Source organism: Lycorma delicatula, chromosome 8, assembly GCF_047948215.1.
Source record: "Lycorma delicatula isolate Av1 chromosome 8, ASM4794821v1, whole genome shotgun sequence".
Lineage (NCBI taxonomy): Eukaryota > Metazoa > Arthropoda > Insecta > Hemiptera > Fulgoridae > Lycorma > Lycorma delicatula.
Window position 1 is genome coordinate 73,887,137 of NC_134462.1, and position 20,519 is coordinate 73,907,655.

Consider the following 20,519-nt stretch of genomic DNA (forward strand, 5'->3'; position numbering starts at 1 on the left):
TGTTGTTGTTAATTTAGCCTATTTTTGAAACTGGTTTCCGTTCAACTTTCAGCTGTAGCGCGCGGGCGACAAGTGAATTATTATACTTTGACATATATAAACTGACACTTGTATGATAAGAAAAAGGTGGTAGACTATAATATATGTGTGTGTATACATATATATAAAATTATTATTTACGAAATATATTCACGTTAAAAATATTATTCAGTGTTATAATTAATAATGTTGACAATAACGAAAACTTTCTTTGTTAAGAAAATATTAAACGTCTTAATTTAACTTGTTTTTTATTAGTTGACTACAGTGTATAGGTATAAATCTAATTTACCCAGAGCTTGTTCTTCATATCTTACAGGATCTTTCCAATTTTCCTGTTCTCTGTCTCTTCATTCTTGGTTACCTCCCCTTCAAGTGGTCTGACACTTAATATCCCCTCCTCACATCAATTTCTTCCTACTACACGGTACCTTTCTAAACATCTTTTACATACAATTATTTAACACATGCCATATTCAGTTCCTCTGATATTTTCACATCATCATACATAATTTTTCCATGTATAGCCTTTCCCGTTACCACATTTAAAATAAATTTATTTTTTATTTTTTCATTATATTCCTAATCTTCTTACACATTAAAAAAAAAATGCGTATCGTCTTTCTATTAATAACTTTACTACAGGAAGTATTCTATCTCATTTTCTCTTTAATATCTTTTTATCTCCTAATTGTTACATCACTTATTTACTATCATTTTCTCTCTTTATTATTTTTTTCTTTTCATTTATTTTTAACTTATTATTCCTTCTTTAGTTCCTGCAATTATTAAAATGTACTTTAAAAATTTAGATGTGCCAAATTAATTAATGGGAAAATATTTTATATATTTTCTTCAGCTTTTTACCAATAATTTTTCGGCCTTTCGTCTTTAAAATTTTATTTTTATTTGTTAAAATAAGAATAAACATAATTCTATTGTTCGTTATAACTATAAAAGCAGATTTATTTGAATATTTTTATGCAGTTAGAGGGAGAATATATTTTTAAAGGTGTTCTTGTATGCATTCGAAAAATTTTAGTATTTATTTTATCTATATATTATATTAATACTTTCAGAATATTTTTAACAAAATTTTTGATTCTTTTAAAAGTCCTTTTCCTAAAACTAATAATTATATTTATTTTCATACGATAGTTTTATCTCATTTATTGTATAAAGTATTTTGTCAATGACAAATAAATGAACAACTTAAGTTTTTTTTCAATAAATTTTTAACTTTCTGTAGTTATTTAAAACTGGTATGTTTATTTATTTTTCGGTTATCAATTCAGTAAACTACCTTAAAAATTTAGTTGGTTTTAATTAATTTATTACGATAAATAAAAAAGTCCGAGATCAATTCAAAATTTATTTCAGAAAAAATAGTTTAATTATTTTTAATAAATTAATATATTCTACTAGTATTCAACATGTTGAACTAAGTAGTTAAAGATAATATTTTAAAGGTAATATTATTTATTTATGTGCTAATAATATAATAAACTAAATTTATTTACTTATTCAACATCAGCGGGTTAATTTCTAATAATAGCTGTTAATGGATGATAATAACGGAAAGTAGTGGTGTTTTGACCAGGACACGATCCCGGAACTTCTAGATTAAAACCAGAGATGCTACCACTCCACCACGGAGATTGGCTAATAGTTTATAAGTAAATAGTTGTATTTAATTAAATCAATAGGTATAGAGTTATCCATAGTCAAATGTTCTCAATACGGAAAACAAATACATCAAATTTTTATAAAAATTGTGATATATTTTATTTTATAATTTTGACCATAGGTCAAAAATATTATTATGAATATTAAAGAGGTGACAGAAAAATAAAATAATATTTCTGTATTGGAAACCCACCGGATTAGTCTAGTGATTAACTCGTCGCCGTAAAACAGCTGTTCAACAGCTGATTTTTGAAGTCGATAGTTCTGAGGTTTAAATCCTACTAAAAGTAAGTTATTTTTGTACGGATTTGAATATTAGACAGTAGATACAGATGTACTGCGGTGGTTGGGATTTAATTAATCACGTCTAAAGAATGGTCGGCCTAAGTCTCTATATAACTACACCTCATTTAATTGTTACAGATATCATCCTCATCACGCGTATTGTTCACTAGTTTAACAGATTGCAAAGCACACGTTAGGAATACAGAATATAAAATAATATATAAAAATTTATTTACGACGAAAATAAACCGTAATATAAATTTTATTTATTTTATAAGTGGTCGTAAGATATTGTAAAGATATCGAATAATTTAAAAAAATTAAGATAATGTGTTATGAAGAATTTTGTTAATATTAGATTTTTTTAATAACTTATAATAATAATAATAAAAACCTTCCATTCCAAAGATTTATAACATGTTAAAAACATTAAAAAAAATTTCTTCACTAAACTGTAAGTTTAAAAAAAATATATATGGAATTTGAGCATAGTTTATTATATATTTCAAAATGTTTGACTCAGAAGTATCTTAATTTGAAGTTTTTGAATTACAATCAGTTGGGGGTAATCTAAATTAATCTAATAATTTACTACCGCTAAAATTAATATTTTTTTTCTTTTAGGCTTAATATTTAATTTCTTTTATATTTAGGCTATATAAAATAAAGGTCTATCAATTATTATCTTGTATACTTTCATACTTTTGAATAAAAAATAATACACTGACATAAAATCTAAAAAACTAAGAAATTTTAAGAAGATTCAAAAATTACTAAAATATTTTTATCCTTTGAATTACGGCTATATTTTATTATTCTTAAATTTAGGTCTAATGTTTAAAAGTTTATATATTATGTTAATTTATTATGATAAATTATACATTTCATATAATTTATTAAAAAATAAAAAATAAACTTCAATTTATTTAAAATTTCATGTTAATAAGAAAGGGGAACCATCAACTTATATTATTATTTCAGTTAACTGGAGTAGTTATACTTTATAATGCGATACAGTCATGACAGAAAACCGTTGTAAAAGATTTCCGCATAGTTAAGATTGTATACCTGGATACGTTTTATCGCTATATGTGAAATATAGTTTAATTTATTTAATATTTGTTTTTATTAATTTAATATTTATTGCATAATCTTTAGAATAGTTTAAATATAGAATTAAAAAAATAGTAATAAATTTAATAATATTGTACTTCAGTAATAATAACAATCAGATATAAAATGTAAATTCCCGTTTAGATTAAAAACTTCCCTTTACATGGTAAGAATGATTACCCCCACTAAAACAAACTAGTTTTGTAGTAGGGGTAAGAGGCGGTCCACAAATGTATTGGTATACCTCAGTGTCTCGCGAACCCGCGGGATGTGGTGTTGTATCGTATGTTATTGCTTGAAAAGACTTGTGAACTCGCACACGGACTCATGTATTTATTAACATCCTTCAATCAATCATGATTTTTTAATTATATTATTAATAATGTAACAGTGCTGTGACTATTGTGCTGTGTAAATTAAAATTCTTAGAATTTTAATCATAGGAACAATATTTTTCTATATTTATTTCGGTAAGTACATAAATTCAAATTTAAAAAAAAAAAATATTATTATGTTTAAATTGTGGTGAAAATAATAACTTAAATTTATTAATATAGCTTTTTTCTTCATAAATATATAACATTTATTTATAGTAAACTGAAACTAGTCAATATAATAATAAATAATTTTAGAAAATAATATAAAAAAATAATACGTAAAATACGTAATACGTAAAAAGAACGACAACTGTTGTAATAAAAGCAGAATGAATTCTGTTTTTTATTGTGGTAAATTTATATCATAAAATTATCTTAATTAAAGGTAAAAAGTAATAAAGACAAATTTAATTGAAATTTATTTAAATTGTGTTATTCGACAATAAAAATAGTATAAAATTATATTTTTATATTAGTTAATGAATGTAAGTAAAAAAAAGAAAACTTAATACAATGAAAACATTATTACTAACATATATATATATACACACACACACACACAGAGGGCGAGAGAGACGTGTTCCTACCTTTAAATAACTTAAATAACTAAGAGTGGGAACATTTTTTTGAAAGATACTTTTGGTAATTTAAACTAAATTCCGTAAGTGAATTCAACAAATTTATTTTATTTTAAGCCTATGCAACTATTAGTTTAATAATTTATAATCTGTTTATTAGGAACAAAAAAACAAACATAAATGTTAAATAGCTTAAAATATAAATTATTCTTAAAAAAAAAATATATATATATATATATAAAGTATTTATGGTTGTTATTATTATTAAGTATTATTACCATGTAGTAATATATATATTATTTTTATACGTGTATATGTATATATAAAATACGGTAAAATAAAAAAAAGTCAACACGTGGTTGTAAGTTTGATTAATACATCCATATACTTACAAGTTTCTATATTAAATTTTTTGTAGATATTACAGAATTTGCTGTTTTCCTTTTGTTAAATTTTATGTTATTATGATAGACAACTAATAAAACAATTTAAAGAAAACAAATACCAATAGAATTAATTTTGTACCACTTTTTTAATAATAATTTTAAAGAAAAATAATGTATATTATTATTAAAAATAATAATTTTTTTTATAAAAAAAAGTTATGAAAGTCAATAAACAAAACACATGATGCGCATACACACACACCATACACATCCATAAACAATATATTATTTATTAAATTGTAAATAAATATAATTTAAAGTTGTATTATAAGAAAGCTAAACATCTAAGAAAAAAAACTGAAATTTAGTTCCGTATAGATGTAATATTTAAATATTATCAGAGATTCATAAATAAAATCCTTACAATTTATAAATATTGTATATTAAGAACAATGGAATTCTTAATTTATAAAAAATAAATTTCAAATTGTAAACAAATCAGACTCATTTTTAATTTGTTACAGATTAAATTTACTAAAAATATAGAAAGCAATTGTTTTCGTAGAATTAATTGAAATCAGTTATTTATAACATGATTTTATAGACATATAAAATTTTATTATGTTGCTAAACAGAGGTTAAATATTTTTTAAAGTTATTTATAATGAAAATGTTGTAAATTTAAATGATCAAAATTTAATTTTATATCGTTAAAATATCCACAAATAATCTTCACATAATCTTTTTACTTTAAAAAAAAAAACATTACAAAATGTGATACGTTATTTAAATAAATTTATTTTCTGTTATAATTAATTTCATTGTAATTAAATATAAATAAGTTAAATTATCTTCTTATAGAATATTTAGCATTAAGAAAGGAAAGTTTTTTCTTCTTAAGTGAAAATATTATAAATTTTAATAATTAAATAGATTACCAATCCATTTCATTCAATGATAATAACTGGTATTTTTGTAAGTAAACGCCAATTAATACAATGTTTAATTGTAACGTTGCAAAATAATTTAATATAATTAACGCTGTTATATACTTAAATATTTATTGTATTTAAAAATTATATTAATTATAATAAATAAGATTGCATAGATGTACCGTAAGATTTATGTTAGTTATATTTTATTTTAATGACAATTAATTAAAATCAATTGTTATCCAGTAATTTATGATGTTAACAAGAAAAACAATATTATATGAATTATAATTCAATAAATTTGCTTAATGTTATATATTAAAAATAAAATTAATTTTATAATTTTTCAACAAAAAATACATTCTATATTTCAAGTAAAATTCATTGCAATATGTCTATGAATCAAGAACCTTTCAATTGAAAGATCATTTATTGCAAATTTATAATATATTAAATCGAACAATATAGAATTAACCAATAATTATTATAATTTTTGTTTTGAATAATATAACAAATAAAATACGTTGATTATGAAATTAATTAATTATTCGATATTTTTAACAACGAAAATTCTATTTTCTATAAGAAAAAATTTTAATAATTTTTAGAGAAAATCAAAGTAAAGATGTAAATTAAATTTATTGTTCTTTATTTAAGTTTTTAGCTTTGTGTTTTACTTGACAAAAAGTTATGTACCTTTGATAACAACAGTAATAGCAATGTAACTCATATTCATATAACGATGTTTTAAACCTTATTACTGTTTAATAATAATTTAAATTACTTATGTTTTAATATCGGAAATTTATTTTAATATTTCAAATTTTCCTTTTTCCTTTTACGTAAATATAACGTAATTATATGAAAAAAAATTAATAGTTTTATTATTACATTCCTGTACTTTAAAATAATATTTTTTTTAGAAAATTGATAAATATCTCTTTTGGACAAAAATATATATTTATGAATTAGAGGTTCGGTAACTTTTTTTTATATATATTAAAAATAATTAATCTCTTTCGACCATTCTATTAAATTATCTTTATAAAAAAGAGGTATTTAATAAAATATATTAACAATAAAAATTCATAATTTAAAAAAAAATTAAGTTATATTTATAAAATAAAAGTATCATATGAGCCTGAATTATATTTTAAGTTTTCTAAACTGAAATAATTGCTGATGACGTAATTATAAAGAAAATAATGTACTTTTTCAGGATTACTAAGATTTTAAATTTAATATAATTTTTTATGTATGCTTGATTTTTATTTAACAATTCCTTCCACTGGAAGAAACTTTTATATTACAAAATATTTGATATTGTGAAATTTATATTTATTTAGGTGTTCACTTAAAATGAAATTGGCTCAGTAAAAATAGAACTAGACGTGGGGTTCGTATTCACATAACATGTTTTTCGGATAAAATTATACGCGTGTGTGTGTTAAAAAAATATATATTTATATTAAATAAGTTTACAATAATATATTTTATATATCAGTAAATGAACTGATTAAACTTAATTTTTATTGATTAACGAAAAATTCTAAAAAAAATTATTTAGCAATAGTATATTGGATACAATTATCTAAAAACTTGGATTATTGTCTATCTAGATATTTAGTAAAATTCCATTGTTGGTTTAAGTGTATGAAATGATTACGAGGGGATATAGGGTGAGTGAATGTGTAACTAATTGTTTAGGGTGAGCCGTTATTTTTTATAAACGTTCAGCACGTACAATAATTACAATAGAGTCATTGATGCATGTGATTCTTCAAAAAATATTTTATTTGAAAAATTTGTCATTCGTATGAAAACTAAAATCTGAATTTAATTTTTTAACTAATAAAAACAAAAAAATAAAAAGTGTTTAAAAACGGGTCTGTAATATCTATAAAAATATTTTATATATAAAAATTTTTAAAGATTGATAATTTATAAATCGGGATGTTTAATAATCGATATATTAGATATACTTTATTTTAATTAAGTTATTTGAATTTTATTCCTATTAGTTAAAACTGATTTAAGGTAGAATGTAATATGCACTAAAATACTGTAATTTTGTATGCTGTAGACTAAGTAATAATTAAAGTTAAATACAGCAGTCTTGGAAAATTTTATTTTTATTACTGTTTATATTTCTCTCTTGACATAAATATTATTTTACGAATTCTGAGTGTTTGTTCATCGACAAATTCAATATTTAAAAAAGTAATTAAAACTTGCCCGTTTTATTTTGTATATAACTGCTGTCAATAAAAAAATGTGTCCCGTTCCAGTGAATATATTTTTTTACTCGTTTTTAGGATCTCTATATTGAAAAATAGTGGAACATGTTTACAAAATTGTTTTGTAAACTAGACCCACCGTATTGGTCTAGCGGTGAAAGTGTCTTCCCAAATCAGCTGATTTTGAAGTCGAGAGTTCCAACGTTTAAATCCTAGTAAAGGCAGTTATTTTTTTACGGATTTGAATACTACATTGTGTATACCGGTTGGGTTTCAATTAATCATACATCTCAGAAATGGTCGACCTGAGACTGTACAAGCCTACACTTCACTTATACATATCATCCTCTGAAGTAATACCTGACGGTAATTGCCGGATGCTAAACAGGAAAAAAGCTTATAAAATTGTGTCTGTGTTTATCTATATATAAGTAATTTACTGAAGTAAATTATGTAACAAGAGATTTGGTTTACTAATAATTTTTGATAAAATTAAAACTAAATATATATATATATATATATATATATATATATGACAGTTTCAGGAGATACTGAAAAAACGGAGTTGTTTTAATGATTGTGACACATCACGAAACGAATATGCGGTTTGTAAAAATATAAAAAGAGTAACAAAGATAAAAAAAATCATAAACTTCCCATCTTAATAAAAAATATTACTAACTTTTGTTTCGTTTCATGTTAGACGTATTCTCTATATTACTTCCTTCTCTCATCTTAGAATTATTAGCTACTGTAATAGGCTACAGCATTATGTCTTCCCAAAAACTAGGGCCCTGTCAGCATTCCTATTAAACCGAAAGGCATTAGCATCGTAAGACCTTCGGATGGGCTGATAGGAATCGCGTCGGGAGAATGACGCATATATTTGACTAAATCTCCCAAGAAATACCCCAAGTAAACTAAAAATTCAAAACCGATGTACAATGGGCCGGAATGCAATTCCCAACTTCGTTCACCTTATAAAAAAATAATTAACCGCTACTTAATTAGAAATCCAGGTTCTGTTATTAATAGTTAGATAAAGTATCCTCAGATACTCTTACGTTCGTATTCTCTAAATGAGAATTTATAAAAATGAGAAGCATTTTTTTGTTAATACAATTTAAACTTGGAAACGATATAATACCATTTTTATAAATAATGAAATCCGTTAATTTTTTTCTGTTCAAAACTATCAAATTAAAAATATTTAAAAATAATATTATTTTCAAAATTTAATCATTGAAGAATATTTTTAAACATTACCACAGAAATAAAAAGAGATTTCAATTTGTTATACGTTAATTACATTTTTTATAATAAATAAAACTTTTTATAAGAAAGAGAACTTAAATACTGGATTCAGTTTGTTTTAATTTCGAGGTTTAACAAGTGATAAGGAATAATATTTTATTTTTCTAACAAACTAATTGAATAAGAATCAATAAAAAACTATAAGGATACCCGTAATTATTTTTAACTTTACATTGGATAAGCTCTAAATTTTATACGCTATTCCAATAATAAAAATTCCGGGAAAGTTCAGAAATATCTTAGCCACTCTAGAATCTCACAAATATCTTATCCACCCTTTTTGTAGTTTTACCAATAGAATAAAAATATTTATATATATATATATATATATATATATATATATATATATATATATATATATAATATTTTATTATATATTAAAATTATATAAATTTTATTTATTTATCAGTTTTATGTAATTAAGTTATTTATTTTCAAATTATTAATTGATAAATGAGGACTTTAATTAAACATTAGCCTAATGTATAATATGTTTAAAATATTATTCAAATTTATCCTAAATAATTACAATAAATTCACTATTAAGTATACACTAAATGATTTGAAAAAAATTATTTTTAAAATAAAAATAATACAGACAAAGGTTATGTATATAAGAATAATACATTTTGTTATGAAGTACATCTAAATCTAAATAATTGTACAAAAATGTCCTACATTTAAATTAGTATTATAGCAGAACTGTTCAGATATTGCAAAATTAGTCATAATATTTAAATATATATTTTTAACTTATAATAATTACCAGTTTATTTAAAAATTGATCCAAACAACAAACATAATATTAATATTAGGTCATTACTTTAACAAAACAATTAAATCAGCAGTATTCATCTTTTTTATTACATACTGAAATTCTTGTAAATGTAATTTGCTTTAAAATTGTATATATATTATATATTCGTATATCTTATAGTATTGTTATTGTTGTCAATTAAATTTATGATACTACGGCAGTATTATTGTCAAAACAGTGACATATTAATCCACATTCTGAAGTCTTGTTTATAATATGGTAGTCACGTTATATCATTGTCTTTTGAGTTTACAGCTTAATAATTAAGCTCTTTATATTGATAAAAATAATCACCGTTATAGCCTATATTTGAAAATTGAGGACTGATTAAGTGCGAATTTTAAAAGTTTGAAAATCACTAGAAAGGAAAGAATTTTGTGATATGTAGGTTCAGTAAATTAGGTTATAGAGGGATGTGTAGAAGAAAAATACTGTACACAAAGACAAAGGTCTTAATATATAAAACATGTAAAACAAATAACTGAGGATGTAGTATGTTTGAGTATTTATAATAATCTGATTAAAAGACTAGCAGAGAACAGTAAAGGATAAAAAAAATCAACTAACCAGTGGAATGACTGATCACCCTATTTGATTGCTTTTTAAAGAAACACCATTTTACGCCTAATAATAAACTACCTAATATTTGTTTTCTTTATACTAGCTCAGTATTGATGTTATTCGATAAAAGGTTTTCTATTTATCGGTTATTTCCGAGTCATTTTTTTCAGTCAGTAATGCTTTTTTTTAAATAAAAAAGTGATTAATTTTAATAAGTAAGAAAATATGTTTATTAATTAAAAAATAATACATCGTGGTGGATGAATATATAATTGTAAATAAAGATCAAATTAAATATTTTGTTCTACCAAATTAAGTGGTTATAAGATAAACTAGTGAAGAGTGAGAATTATCACATTAGCTTGTTAAATGAACAAACTAATTAAGTGCAGTTGTAATTTATTGCGACATTCAATTTTAGTTAATTAGATAAATGGAGGGATGGTTAAAAGATAAAACTGTAAGGGGAAATATACAATATATTATACATAGTAATGAATGTTTATGAATTGGTTTATTTTTATAATTATCTTAAATTTCATTATTTTTGTTTTCTTACACACTTAAATGTTTTCTCCCAGCATTATCTTTTGATGTATATTTAATAATCTACTTTTTTGTATAACGTAGTTTGCAAAAGATTTTGGATATTCTTCGTTAGGAAGAAGGTATTTTTAGAATGTGATTCCAAGTAATATAATTTTCTTCGATTTTAAAACCATACAAAACTATTCAAAACTGAAATAAACTAAACTATTTCTAAGTAATGAATTTTCATGTATTTTAATAATTTTTTATAATTATAACAATGAAATTAAAAAGTAATGCTAATATTCTAATAAAACTATCGTCTATTTATTTAATTTTTTAATAACTTGCAGACCCGGTAATACTTCGTTACTGCTAGATTTGAGTATATATATATATTAAATGAACACAATTGAAAGTTTTCCCTCCTCCTTTCCTTCCCACCTTGACTCTTTACCTTTTTTGTCCTTTCCCGCCTCCCTCTTCCATTTCCTTTTCGCCGTTACCCACTTCTTCCCTTTTATCTTTTACGATTTTTCCATCCTCCCTTTTTCCCCGCGCGTAAATCAGTCCAGTCGTTTTTTAGTCTATAGCGAACACACATATCGGAAACATCGAGATGAAATCGTAAAATATTTAGTATGGCGTGTGTTGCTTTTCCGTCCAACAGATAATGCTGTTTTTTTTAAAAAAAGCATGTTTTTACCTATAAAAGGTGTGACATCTTAGGTATATAAAACACACGCGTATTCTAATGCAACATTGTATCAAAATTTTAAGTATAATTATATTAATTATAATTTTAAATATAACTGTTTTAGTTATATATAAAAACGTTACCAACAAATGAATTTGACGCGTTCAAGCGCTTTCGGAATTAATTTCCATCCTCAGGAACTTACATTATTCCGCCATATTTGTAACAATAATTAAAACTTCATATGTTTTGTATGATATTTATGCAATTATGACAATTGGTAGTCGTATATTTTAAAATTATGTCAACGTAAACATCCTATCACTTTGGTGGCCTCTACTGTTGCTTTATAAGCAAATATCACAACTTTCATACAGTTAACACGCGAAGTTTTAATTATTGTTACAAATATGACGAAAATGTGAGTTCCTGAGGATGGAAATTAGTTCCGAAAGCGCTTGAACGCCTCAAATTCATTTGTTGGTAAGGGATTTTTTATACACTAAGTATAATTATATGCTTATACCAACGGGCCATGCTTAACAAAATTATTAAACTGTTTGCTTACGCTTCATTTGGAAATTAAAAAGGCTTAAACAAATAGTAATTTTCTTCAATTTTGAAACCATACAAACTAATCAAATGTGAATATAAATTTCAATTATTAATTGCCTATTAATAGTGGCAACTTACAAAATAAAAAAACTATGTAATCTATTTTTTAATTTATTAATAGTTTTAATATTATTAAAGATTACTTATAATTTTTTTTTTAATTCTTCATCATCATTTGACATTACTTATATAGATTTTTTTTCAGAATTAAATTCTCTTCAAATTTTTTTGTTTAGTGGTATTGTAACAAAATTATTTTGAGTGTAATGAAATTGTGTTTTACGCCATCATTTTTGTTTTGTTTTGCTTTTTAATATTTTTCTCAAAGATGATACGATTATCATAGGAACCATTTTATTCAATTTTTCAACCATATATATATATATTAAAATAAAAATTTTTTCTCTTAATCCAAGTATTTCAGTATGGCTTCATTTTATCGTTAAGAAGCAGAAATCGGGGAGAAATTTTCGCAAACTACATAATAATAAAGGAAGCGTTTTAGGAACTATATTTTCATGAACTTTTTTCTTTATTTTCAATTATTGCAGTACATGTTCAGAAATTCTTTCCGTTCCTTCATGAGATATCATGTATTTATATTGTTAATTATTATTTGGATTATATTTAAAGCATTTTGGTGATGTATTGTTTTTACAATTAATGATCAATCAATCAATCGCATTTCTTTTTACTATCAAAACTTGTAGCGCAGGAGAAATGTCATGCCTCATCGGGATTCGAACCCGGTACTTCCGGATGATTTTTTTATATAAAAATTACAGTTAAGCCTGAAAATCTTCAACTTAACTAAACAAAAAAAAAAATTTTCGTTGTTCTTTTAATGCGACTTATTAAACTACATTCCAAGCTAATTGACACTACTTAATAATGGTTACGTATATAGAAAAAGGATTTTAATGCCAAAAACCTGTTTTACGATAAGTATATATTTTTAATTTATTTCTCTATTTTTATAAAAAATTATAAAGAATAAAGATTTTAATGAAAATCTCTACTGTAAAGCAGTAATTTAATCTCTTAGGTATAATTTATTGTTAAGATAGATCGTACCAAAGAACACCGGTTCTTTGGTAGTTGGGTTTCAATTAACCACACATCTCAGGAATGGTCGAACTAGACTGTACAAGACAACATTTCAATCACACTCATACATATTATCTGAACGGTAATTACCGGAGGCTAAACAGGAAAAAGAAAGAAAGGTATCATTTATTTCTTTGGCGACCTTTGTGGCACGAGTGGTAGCGTCTCGGCCTTTCATCTGGAGGTCCTGAGTTCCAATCTCGATCAGACATGACATTTTCACAGTCTACAAAAATTGTCATTCATCTCATCCTCTGAAGTAATATCCTCCGGTGGTCTCGGAGGTTATAAAAAAAAGTATTATTATTTGAAGTTAAAGGTTCATAAAAATTATTATTTGAAGTTAAAGGTTCATAAAAATTATTATTTGTGGTTCAAGTAGTCGGGTATATATATATATACACCCGACTATAGTGTTGCATATTTTTTTAAAAATTATTCAAGGTTGAGAGAAAAGAACAATTCCAGATTAAATTTATGGCTTTAGGAAGATAAAAAATAAACAGCAAGGTGTTTAGATAACATAAACAATTTTATATTCTGAAAATTTTATATGTATTGATCTCAAAAGTGTACACATCCTGCAACCTATAAATGTGGTGTAACGTAATGAAGATGAAATTATAAAAAAAAGAACAAAAAACCATTATACTGGTAGATAGTATATAGTTATTATTGCAGTATAAGATTGTAGGTGAAATGAAATGAAGAACTCCACGTAATTGTAGGTCAGACACTACAGTAGAGTTGGTTAAATCTTCATTAAGAACGCTCTGCCGCTGCTATTATCGCAATCAGAATACTCCTACACCAATTATGTTACTACAATTTATTACAGTATTTCTCTCTTAATTCTGCAATCTAACCCTTTTTACCTCATCTTCTTTTTTATACTTATCATTATCGTTAATTTCTTTAACATTTGTACAGCTTTTATGAATCGTTCAACAATTATTATATATTATTATACTGATAACTTATCATATTAAATTACATAGCCGTATTTTAACATTTATAAAATAAAACCTGAGTATATAATTGTATATTTTTTTGTTTTTGTAACAATAGTGTAAGCAGCTATAGGTCGTTTGTTGTATCAACAACTTTGACTATCTTATTAACACTAATACGTAGAACTCATTAGAATTAATTTACATTGGTGAATATTTTAACTTACAGCATGAATCCTGTTCATCGTCAATTATATTATATTGCACAATATAAATTTTTATTTTCTTTATTTATAATTCTTTCTCTTCCAATTTGTAATCTGATCTTCATTAACCAAGCTTTTTTCTCTATCAAAGGAGTTTCAAAGTGACGTTTATAAGATTCGACTGGATTACACTTACATTTATCTGAATTAGGATTACAAATATCTGATCTGAATTCAGCATTCTTGTATAATACGTATTATTTATTTTTTTTGTAAAGTTAAGACAGATAAATCTTTTTAAAAAGTAATCAGAACATGATAATTTATTAAATAAATGAGATATTTCTAAATATATATCATTATTTTCCTTCCGCTACATCTTCCTGTTTATTTCATGTTGTAAAGGAATCAATTTTTTAAGTATTTCCGTTATTTCTCTTCTTTTTTTTAATCCTCCATTCTTTGAATTAGGTGCTCTGTTTCCTAATCCTTTCTCTTCAACTTAATCTTCATACATTATTCCTTTTATCTCTTCCAACTGTTGATGATCGAGATCAATATACGTATACTATTTCCTTTACTCAATATCTCTATCCAGATAGTATCGGTCTGTAATCCTACATCACTATACCTACATTACTTAGCTTGAAAGTTTTGGTAAAGTATTTTATTTCCCATCTTGTCCCTTTCTTTATGTCTAAAAATCTTTTTATTTTACATTATAGATAAAAATATAATAAATTTAATATCGTAGTGCTTAAAAATGTGATCCAAATAATTTTTTTCTTTATGTGTTATTCTATAGAGAATTGGAATAATTTATAGAAAAAATTTATTCATTTAAATAAACTTCAAGATTGAAGTAAAATAATTCTTTATATTATTTAATAAATAATCTTTCGATGTACCCTAGTTACTGTTAAGCATTTCGACATACTATATAAGATTAAAAAGAAATTCGGTTATAGAATTATTATAATTCCTTTTACTACTGTAAGCGCACTATTTACTATTTAGATTAAATTTTCTTTTTAAAGAATTCCTGAATTCTATAAAACACCAAAATAATCGGATTTAAAAAACGGAACCATTTTCTTAAACCCAGATATGCTAATTAAATATATAAATCGTATTTATAATTATAACTTTAATAAATATCGTGTTCATTGTAAAAATGCAAATAGGGATACCTTCTATCTTTTAGAAAAATAATTATTTTACTTTAGTACTTAATAATAATTCTAAGTAAGAGCTTAACTTAAATTTAAAGGTAGTATAAATTTATTCTTAAATTATAATTTTTCTTTTTTGCAATAATTTCCATAGATTTTTGAAGATGACATAATTGCTGTTATTACTATTGTTAAGCCTAATTATTTAAGTGCACTTGGTTAATAGATCTATAAATAATGAAGATACAACTTTATTACTCGTTTAAAAAAAATTAAAAAGAAACAAAATTGTAATGGCTATTGGGCTTGAATATATTCCACATTTTCTGTTCGCTGAAGGAAAAATTGAGTTAAGCATATTTTTTTTTGTATTTTTTTATACGTGTATGTTTCAAACTAAGCGGACATAATATTACATTTAATTTAATACCGTAAAAAAGTAATAATCATAAAAGTCAGATTTATAATTTATTCTATTTGTAAAAGAAGTTATAAATTTTTATGTTTATACCTTTTTAGAGTAAATAATTATTTAAAATGCGGTATAATTTGGATAGCTTAATGAAATATTGACTACTGGTAATATTATTATTTTATATATATATATATACTGTAAAGCTAAATGAGATGTACAAAATTTATTAATTTTAATTTGTTTTTTGAGAAATTCATTACATTTATTAAAATATTGTGAAACCGCTAATAGAAAGGTCTTTTACATATCTTCTACATACTGAAATATGAGCAGAAATTACGGAATGAAATATTTGAAGATTTACAAAAAAAATAATATAAATTTTAATTTTTATGTTTTTTAAACATAAAAAACTGGTATTAATTTTACTGAAATTTTCTGAATGTTAAATACAGATTCAAATTTAACTATTCATTTAGTGATAAACTTTAAAGGTATTACTGTTCTTCAACATTCTTCTTTTTTTGTTTAGAACTCGTTGCATTTCCTTTCTTCTTTTCATTTTCTTTCCGTTATTTCCAGTACGTTTTCATACTTCCGAGAATCTTTGTTTGTGCGCTTCTGTAAATTTTCGTTTTGGTTTTTCAGTTTCATCTAGTTTGAAATCCTCAACTGTTTTTTGAACTCTACTCTCTTTTATTACTATATAATTTTTATTTAGTTTTTGTAGGTCTTGGCTTACTTTCCGGTGTCACCATATTTTTGTTTTTCTATCTTTGTAAAAGTTAAATAATTAATCTAAGTTTATCTAAATTTGTCTAAGTTTATTGTCAGTTATTCTAGAAATATGGACAAAAAACGTCATTCTTCTATTCCGGATTTCTAAATCTGTTATTTTTTTGGTAAATTTCTTTGTTAGATTTTAGCCTATAACTTTTCTCTGTTCTTTTGGATCCAAAAACTTTTCTTAAGATTAGTGGCGATTAGTAGCTAAAATTGCTGGAGGTGCTACTCCAGAAATTTTTTTTTTGCCTTTTCAAAAAAAGGTCAAAATTTCTGTAAAATAAAAGAACCGAAAAAAATTAATCAAAAGAATAGCTGAAAGCAGCATTATAATATAATTATACACTTTATCACAGTCAAGAATATGGTACACGGTTTTACTGAATAAATAATGAAATGTCAATACAGAAAATATTTTTTAGTTTTATAGGATAACAACAATAAAATGTCCGCTTAAACAAATACAATTAGTTATTGTATTATACAAATAACTTCTTTAGCCCTTCCAGAGTGTTTTTTGACAGATTTGGCAATCAAAGAGCCCTTGCTTTCGGACATCTTCTGATCACTAATAAAGATACCACTAAACCATTTTCATATTCCTTCTACTGACTAAACTAGAAAAGAGAAAGAACAAGGAACGTTCCATACAAACGCGGAGTAAAAAAAAAACCTACTTTCCACCAGCACGCCAGGATCAGCACTGCGGTCCTGTTCTCTCTCTCCCTCGCATCCTCACATGCAGCTTCCTATGTGCGCATGGGCACAACAGCCAAACACCACGCTGCTGGAACTGTTAAGCGCACAGTTCCATATAAAGATTTTTTTTTTTTTTCATTAACTGGGCGATGGGGGAGATTAAGTTTAAGGATTAAATATTTTACAAGTATAAAAAAAGAATTAAAGAAAAACGGATCCATTATATTAAATGTTATCGATAATATCGTGTGGAAATAGGGAGTGCTGCAGTTCCACAGTGCCTATAAGCGAGCCGCTACTGCTTAAGATTCTTCTTTTAAAAGATTTTGTTACGTTAAACTTTCCTAACCACTCTCTCTTGCAAGGCTTTTAGGTAAATTACTATTTTGTAGTGTCATAGTTTAGCTTTATAGCTTAAGAAATTCTTATTATAAACATCTGTTTCCATTTTACGAATCCTACTTTTAATTCCTTTGTTTTCACTGCAGTTGGTATTATTATCTGGTATTAATATCCCAAAGATATTTAATTTGTATATTTTTTGTCTTTCTTCAAAGACTATTATTTCTATACAGTTCTTATCATCGATTATAAATTCTGCTATTTTAATTAATATTCAACCTAATTTATTTTTTAAAAAATTATCTGGATCATTTTATGTAATTTTAGAGAAATGATTAAAACTATATACAGTTCAATTATTTATTGAGGTATTCCGTTTTAATCACAAATATTTTCTTTTTTATATATATATATATATATATATATATATAATTTTTTTATACTTTTATTTATAGTTGTATCAACAATTAAAGTCATTAGCAACTTATCAGAGTAATGTAACAATACCTGTAAATTTGTGGTCTTGAACAAAGTCAGGTCGATTACACCTACCCCACCGGGTTGGTCTAGTGTAGTGGTGAACGCGTTTTCCCAAATCAGCTGATTTGGAAGTTGAGTTCCAGCGTTCAATTCCTAGTAAAGCCAGTTATTTTTACACGGATTTGAATACTAGATCGTTGATACCGGTGTTCTTTGGTGATTGGGTTTCAATTAACCACACATCTCAGGAATGGTCAAACTGAGAATGTACAAGACTACACTTCATTTACACTCGTACATATCATCCTCATTCATCCTCTGAAGAATTATCTGAACGGTAGTTACCGGAGGCTAAACAGGAAAAAAGAGAGAGGGGTCAATTACTACTGAGACGTGTGGTTAATTCAAACAAAATTAAAATCCGAATAAAAGTAACTGCCATTATTAGGATTTTAGCTGATTTACGACGACGCGTTTATCACTTGACCAACTCGGTGGGTTAATATAGTTTTTAATATTTTAACATTTTGCCTTTTCCTTTATTGTGCTTGGTAAAACTACTTCCAACTTATTTGGAAAATATTTCAATAGTTAAAAAAAATTATCTAATCTATTGGAAACTATAAGAAAACATTTCTATTAAATAATAATAATATTATTCTATTCTAAAAAAGATTTTCCCATTTAAAAATAACAGGATGGATAGAAAAAATTAAACATACATAAACATCAAGTAATTTATTCCAAGTGAGGAATTCATTTTTATATTTAATAATAAAATAAATAATTTAATCTCCTACATATATAAACTTAAAGTAAAAAATATTTCTATAAATATTGTAATGCGTAGAATTAATTAAATTAACATTTTGTTTTTACAGAGAATCAATCAGTAATTTTAATTTAAACAGTACGTAGTTGGGATTAATTCGTAAGATTAATAATTATAATGGATTATTGAAAGCTTCCTTGTGTTACATTAAACCATTAGAGAAACAGTGACAGCGCTGTCAGAAGAGGATTGGTCAAACGATACCTGACCAGTGAGTTAACATATGGATACATACATATAGAATCACTCACTCACACATAATCTTTATGTATTGTGTGTATGCATGTATTTCGGTATGTGTCGTGTGTGCGCGTTTGTCTGAGTGTGTGTGTATTGTATGTGTCAGGAAGTCCTTATATCGTTCACAGTAAGATGAGTATTGACTGTTGAATTGCTGTGACAGTAATAAGGAATACTTGATATATATAAGTGAGTATGAACATTCCCACAGATTTATACAGTAGACAATGTTATTACTACTATTATAATCATTTTCTTTAAAGCGTTGCATAGTAATACAATAATTACATTGTAAATATATATATCATGAATTACATTATATATATATATATAGACTAGTATTTTAGATCACATATCATATTAGTAATTCATTAGATTCGTTTACTTTATCCAACGTAATATGTTTGTCTTTTTTTTTCTTAACATACAAGTCGTTCATTTTTTCAATTATAGTAAATTTTTTTTTAGATTTTTGTTACGTTAAATGAAAAATTAATGTCAATTTATTTATAAAATATGTTTTTATTCCAGTACATTACTTATATAATGTTAACTAATAGAACACTTATTACAATACAATACATATAAACTAACAAATATGTTTGTTTTTTTCATCTCATTAAAGTAACTTTTTATAAAATATTTATTTATTGAACACTTCGGAAAAAATAGACCATATCCATATTAGTAAAGGTAATTAGGATGTATGATCCTTTTTTTTAATAAGAAATTAATTTTGTAGTTGATAAAAATAAAACCAGAACGAGATTCGATTCCAGAATCTTCTGAATGAAAGGTAGAGTCGTTATTCCATTAGTACGGAATAAAATATTTTATTGAAATTTAATTATTTTTTTACTTTTATATTAATGGGACTAGAAAACAACTATTAAACGATTTTCAAAATAAAAAATAAATATGAATATTTAATTAAATTACCTATTTACGTAAGTAATATTTTATTATTTTAATTTTATAAGCTTTTGTTTGATATTCAACTTTCGATTGAAAATATCTATTGCTATTCCTAATACATACGTTTAAATCTGTCGAAGGATTGGTGAGGGGTTGAGGAACAACCGCCTCCGGAGATACCGTTCGTCGGTGCTTGTACTGATGGGCGGTAGT

At 24.6% G+C, this 20,519-nt stretch overlaps 1 protein-coding gene across 1 annotated transcript in view; it reads left to right on the forward strand.

Annotated features, from left to right (window-relative positions):
- The first annotated feature begins 3,390 nt into the window (after positions 1-3,390).
- The window catches only part of klu (zinc finger protein klumpfuss), a 133,543-nt gene continuing 116,414 nt past the window's right edge, over positions 3,391-20,519 (forward strand). The window contains exon 1 of the mRNA XM_075372778.1: positions 3,391-3,593. The gene's annotated coding sequence lies outside the window, so the exon portion shown is untranslated. The remainder of the gene's footprint in view (positions 3,594-20,519) is intronic.